Source organism: Leptonychotes weddellii, chromosome 10, assembly GCF_054177405.1.
Source record: "Leptonychotes weddellii isolate Sample4059 chromosome 10, ASM5417740v2, whole genome shotgun sequence".
In the NCBI taxonomy this organism is placed as follows: Eukaryota; Metazoa; Chordata; class Mammalia; order Carnivora; family Phocidae; genus Leptonychotes; species Leptonychotes weddellii.
Genome location: NC_138378.1, coordinates 18,646,005 through 18,652,674, shown reverse-complemented (window position 1 = coordinate 18,652,674; position 6,670 = coordinate 18,646,005).

Sequence of the window (6,670 nt, the reverse complement as noted above, 5' to 3'; positions counted from 1 at the left end):
CAGTGGGTCTCCCAGAGCCAAAACTCAACCTCCTGCTGTTTTCCCCACTGAAATGGGTGTAAATTAGGAGGAAATGGATCCCTCTAGGTTTTTGGTCCGACCCAAATAAAAAGCTCATCCAACTGTTGTTTATGAGCCCCAAGCCCGGAGGAAGAGGCCATGATTTCTAATTACTGAACAACCAGCCTTTGATCAGACTTACTAAAGAGTCATTTCCAAGTTATGTAGTTGGGCCCCCGGGAACTGGGAATCAGAAGGCTCGTTTGATATATTTTTTTATTGTGTTAATGAGCAGCTGGATGGAGCTGCGGGCTAACAGATCATTCACAGGGAATAGACCCATTTACCCTTTGTGTGACAGAGACATGTTCCAAGATGGGACAATGCGCGGTCACCCAGCTGTTGGCAAAGTAGGCCGTGGCTTTGTGTCCTCCCTCCTCTTTCCTTTGGTTCACTCGTCCACCTGCATCATCCATCCCTATGGTGGACAGGTGACAGACTTGGGCCTCGTCCATTACTAGCCATGTGGCCTTGGGCAGGTCCCTTCCCCCACTCAGGGTCCTCATCTATAAAATAAGGGTGATAATGACAATAGTCACTTCCCGAGCCTGTTGTCATGGTGATATTGGGTAATCCATGTAAAAGGACTTATTTAGCTGCACTGGGCATTTGATACTTATTGGCTGGACGTGGTTACTGAGCATCTCCTGCTTGTAGACTCAGCGTGGGAGAAGTAGAGGCAACGCAGACCCAGTTCCAGTCCCTGCTCTTAAGAGTGTTGCCTCAGGTGTGGTGGAAGGAGCCAGCCTCGACTCCAGTGTACTTGTTTTGGGCCCCCGGGCAAGTCCCGTGTCCTCACCTGTCAACTGTGGCTGGGAATCCCTCCTCGCAGGGCGACTGGGGACTCCAGGACTTCCTATCAGGCCCTCGGGGTTGCCCGGGCCATACTAGGTGCTGGTAAATGGCTGATGCGATTATCATCTGCCTTACTTTGGGCTCCTCAGAAGCAGCCCCGGGCACAAGGAGGTGAGTACAAGTAATTTATTTGGAGGAAGATCCCGGGAAGTTCTAGTGGAGGAGAGAAAATGGGATGGGTGGGGGAAAGCAGCCAAAAAGGGTATATGATCAAACCACGGGTGACCGCAGCTTAGTTCTCCTGGGGAAACTCTGGGAGCCAGTGCAGAATGCTCCTCAGAGTGCACACCCAAGGGCCACGGAAGCTGGAGTATTTATATACCATCTCCCACCACTCACTCGTGGAAGGGAGCTTCTGGGGGACCTGAGTTCTCTGGTTCTCCTAGTCTTCGCAGAGAGGGCTCTAGCAACCATAGAAACCTCTCAGGCAAAGAAATACAAATGTCAGCAAGCAGAAATCAGGTTGGTGTACACGGCTGTGGGAAGATGGGTGGGGCCCTGACATGGCCTGCACACGGTCCCACAATGGAATAGGAGCTCACCAGCTCAAAATCCTGAACGTGCTAGAAAACTGTTTGCCACAATGCCTGGAAAAGTTGTTTTCCTGCGCATATTTTTAAGAAACTTAGGCCAGTTTGCAAGCAAGCCTGCCTTCTGAACATTCTAGGACATTCCAGAACATCCCAGGGGATGGGTCCAAGAAAAGACTCAGGGGAGCCCAGGCAAGTCCTTGATGAGTATGGGGCAACCATTTTGCTATGAGACAGGGGAAGAACACTTATTTGTTTTTTTGTTTTGTTTTGTTTTGTTTTTTAAAGATTTTATTTATTTATTTATTTTTATTTTTTTTAAAGATTTTATTTACTTGAGAGAGAGAATGAGAGAGAGCATGAGAGGGAAGAGGGTCAGAGGGAGAAGCAGACTCCCCGCTGAGCAGGGAGCCCGATGCGGGACTCGATCCAGGGACTCCAGGATCATGACCTGAGCCGAAGGCAGTCGCTCAACCAACTGAGCCACCCAGGCGCCCAAGAACACTTATTTGTAAAAGAACAAAATATTTGTTATTCATAAAGCAAGGAAAGGCCGTTCTTACCCAGTGAGACTAAACACATTCATTTAGTAACAGAGTGTCATCATATCTTGCTGGGCTAGGTCCAGGGCACCCACAGCTGGCTCATAACAGGTTCCAGCACCTTGAAGTCTGACTGTGGGTATGACTATCCTGGACAGCTCAGACCTGTAGAGAAGGGCTGGCTTTGGGACAAGACAGTCTGCTATTAATGATCAGAACTCTGAGCTGTCACAGAACCCTCGTGAGGCCACAGTCTCGTTGCACCATGGACCTCAGCCTCCCACCAAACTACAATGCCGCCCTGGAGACCCTCCTCTTGACGGCAAGCTGTAGCTCCCCCTTTGCTCTTCCCTGACTTCCCCACACCCCCTCCTTACAGCTACACAGAATTTCACGCTTGTGTGTATACAAGACAACTTCCTCTTTCTTAAAGATGCATAAGGTTTCCTGGTGGGGAGATGCCACAGTGTATTTAACCAATCCCCTACCGATGGGCTCTTAACGTTGTTTCCAATACTCTGCTTTTATAAATAAGGAGTCCACCTCCTCCTTTTAACCAAAGTCTGGCATTTTCACCAAAAACTTACATGTGATTTCTGAGGCCTGACCATAGGCGATTAGAAAGGCTTTCTCTGATAGGCCTCCCGGAGGAAGGCTGGCCTCCCTGCACCAGACCTGGTGAACAGCCAGTGCGTTGTATCTGGGAATGCTTCCGCCCGTCATGCTCTTTGCATATTTGCATCCCTCGGTCTAAGTCTCTCCATGTGAGGCCCTTGGTAGAGGCTTCTTTAGGCGCCTCTACCAAGGACCCTTCAAAGGGAGAGAAGGGGGATGCCTTGCAGACACTTTTCCCCAACCATGACTCGGTACTCAGTACTCAGTACTTTCTACTCCCAGCCCTTCCCCCCATCACTCCCTGCTGGCCCAGGGTCCATAAAACTGCCAGAGGCTTCTGTTTGGGGCTTCCTCAGCCGTGAGATGGTCCCCACGTCTACACTGATCCATCTGATCCACCAGCATGCCATTTCAAAGGGGGAAAGGGAATAGGGGGGTCTCGGTGCTTTCTCTGGCTTGATCCTTTGCTTATACTATCAGAGTGAATGACTGAAGGCCTCCCTCTTACTTTCATTTTGGCTTGTTGTTGCTGTAATCAGCATCTCCAACACCTGGCAGCTCAGCTCTGTCTCCAGCTCAGCCGAGCTCTTGACAATAAATAGTGCTTCAGTGAATAGCTTTATCCATACATCACTTCTATTCACACATCCACTCATGTATAGGTACAGATACATCTGGAAAATTAATATCCAGAAATGGAATGCAATAATTGAAGGAATCTCTTGCATAATTTAGCCCGTGGGTATGGGCTCATGGTCCCTCCTCTTACACACTCCCCCTTTCCCCCAAGCTGGGGCCTGAGTACCCGTGAAATCAGGCAGTGGAGTGGGGGGGCCTCTGCAGTAAACAATTCAACCCTGCCCAAAATAACGGTCTGATCTTTACCCTCAGCCCAAGAGCTAATCTCTAAGCCCTTGGGAAGTCTTGCTTGATTGGAGTGTCTTTGTCTACCTGGGGGCATTGGACCATGCCCGTCTAACAGTGTAATCTGTGCTAGGGGCTTTGGGTTACATGGCATCACCTGGGCCTCTGCAGGGGCTGCAGACTGCAGTCACCCACGTGGGTGCTCAGTAGTGCCGACAGATGAAGCCCCAGTAAAGACTGGAAGCCAAGGCTTGGGTGAGCCTCCTGGTCGGCAACACTCTATGTACATTGTTACGCACTGATGCGGGGGATGGGAGGGCATGGGGAGGGAGTAAGGCTGTCCAAATATCCACAAGGAGAGGTTGACTGAAGCTCTGTGTTTGGAACTTTCCTGGACTCTGCCCTATGGACCTCTTCCCTTGGCTGATTTTAATTGGTATCTTTTACTTTTAACAAGCTGTCACTATGAGATGAATAGGTTTTGGTGTGTCCTAGGAGTCCTTCCGCGAATTACGGAATGTATGGGTGGTCTTGGGGGCCTTCAAACGTGCAGTGGGTGTCAGAAGACAGAGTGATCTCCACAAGATCACTGCCAGCTGACTCATCTTCAGCTCTGCTCCTGTTGGCACTGCAAACTTCAGAATCCACTCTGGTCAGTATAGGCAGGAAGGGGGTTTCAGCCTCCAGGGCCTGGAAGACCACTGCTGGTTGCAATGACCTTTATGCATACGTTTCCAGACCAGACCTATCCTGAGACCCCGACCTATCCCTAACTGCAGGCCTGACATGCCCCTCGGGCTGACTGGATTTGGGGGGTACACGGGGCCTGTGTGACAAAGGCATTTGTAAAGGCATCCTGAGGACTTCCCCCAGAGTCTGGTGCATAAATCTCCCCCCCAGCACATCCACCTGGGTCTGCTTCTCAGAGCCCGCACAGCAATGCTGGTAATAAAACACAGCAGAACAGAAAACTGCTTTATGGGCCAGGAGGAAACAATTTCCCACCCGGGACCACTAAAGAATCCAGGGCTCACATCTCTACCTCCCTTAGAGAAGGCTTTCCTCCCACCTCAAGTGATCTCCTGGGGCCCTTAGTGCAGACCTATCAGCAAAAATCCCAGGGACAGGAAGGCTGTTTTTAAAAGGATGATCTTGCTGGGGCGCCTGGGTGGCTCAGTCGGTTAAGCGTCCCACTCTTAGTTTCGGCTCAGGTCACAACCTCAGGATCGTGAGATCCAGCCCTGCATCAGGCTCCTGCGCTCATAACAGAGACTGCTTGAGATTCTTTCCCTCTCCCTCGCCCTCTACTCCCCCCTGCTCCCCCTGCTCAAGTGTGTGCTCTCAATCTCTCTCAGATAAATAAATAAAATCTTTAAAAAGATGCTCTTGCCATTCCATCCCATCTTGGGGTGTTGGGGTGCAGGGGTAGGCCCAGAGCCATCACTTGAGTCCCCCAGACCCAATCAAGCCCAGCTTTCTTCCAGCCCCACCCCTCCACTGCTAGCTGGCCTTCTAAGACCTGCCATTCAATCAAGAGCGGTCCTCTAAGAACTACCCCTGCCCCTGCGTAGAATCATTTTAAGTTAATATAAGATGGTTAAAATGAAAAGCGCAGATAAAAATCTGTGTTGGCAAGAACGTGGAATAACTGGAACACATGTCCACTGCTGGTGGGAGTGTAAGTTGGTACAACCATTGGAAAGACGTCCCAGAGTGGAATGTGCACGTGCCCAGGACCCCACAATTCCAGTACTCCGTAGATACCCAATGGAAATGCCTGCACACGGTCAACAAAAAACACATACCTACCGGGATGTTGATAAAGCACCCTTCCTAATAACCCCTAACTGAAACTAATCCAAATGTCCATCAATTGTAGGTGGATAAATTGTGGAATATTTACACGATGGAATATTATACAGCAATGGATACAAATGAACTTCAACTACAGGGCAATAATGTAGATGAATCCTGCCAAGAGAGAGCTTAGCTAAAGAAACCTAATATAAAAGGGTCCATGCTGTGTGATTGCACTGACACCGAGTTCAAAAACAAAATTAATTCATATGGACGTAAAAGTCAGGAGAGTGTCCATGGTGCCAGGGAGGGGATGAGTAACTAGAAAAGGACGTGAGGGTCTCCCGGGGTCTGGAAAATGTTCTGCTTCCTGATCCCTGTGCTTACTGGCTGGGTGGGTTCACTTTGTGAGCAACACAAACAAGTGTATATCCACAAGTGTAGTTGTTTGTACACCTTTTCTGCATATATGTTTTACTTCCAAGAAATATATGTTAAGATGATTCTAACTGTATTTACAAGACTTCTTACAGTGCCTTTGATTACTTAGGCTCCTAATACACAAAATCCTGTTTCTCCAGGTTTATTCATGTAACACACTGAGATGGACACCTTGTATAGGGTGCTTTTTATGGCATTATTTGTAATACAAAACAAGAACAAAACAAAAAAAGCAACTCATATGACTTTTGATTAGGGCTGGTAGATCAATTATGGTGCATCCATGCAAAAGAAAGCATTAAGAAGAATGACGCTATGTGCACACACATGAAAAGATATCAAGACATTAGTAAGTGGAAGGAGTGATCTAGCTATGGAACAGTAAGTACAGTATTATCGCCTTTTATTTAAAATGATAGGGACACATACACACATGCTTAGATGTATACAGGAAATTTCTTGGAGTTTACCCAAAATGTTGGAAGCAGAGGTTACCTCTGGAGAGTGGGAAGAAAGGGTTTATAAAGTTGTGAGGTCTTGATTTCCCTTCTTGTGCCATTTTGTATTGTTTGGACTTTTTACACAAGTAATTATTATTTTGTCAAAATATAAATTTAAACACGTCAATCAAAGTAACTGAGCGCATGCTTTAAAAACCAAATGTTTAAAAGGGCCTCTATAAGAAACAATGGTCACAGGGGAACAATTTTTTTTTAATTTTTTTATTGTTATGTTAATCACCATACATTACATCATTAGTTTTAGATGTAGTGTTCCATGATTCATTGTTTGTGCGTAACACCCAGTGCTCCATGCAGAATGTGCCCTCCTCAATACCCATCACCAGGCTAACCCATCCTCCCACCCCCCTCGCCTCTAGAACCCTCAGTTTGTTTTTCACAGTCCATCGTCTCTCATGGTTCATCTCCCCCTCTGATTTCCCCCCTTCATTCTTCCCCTCCTGCT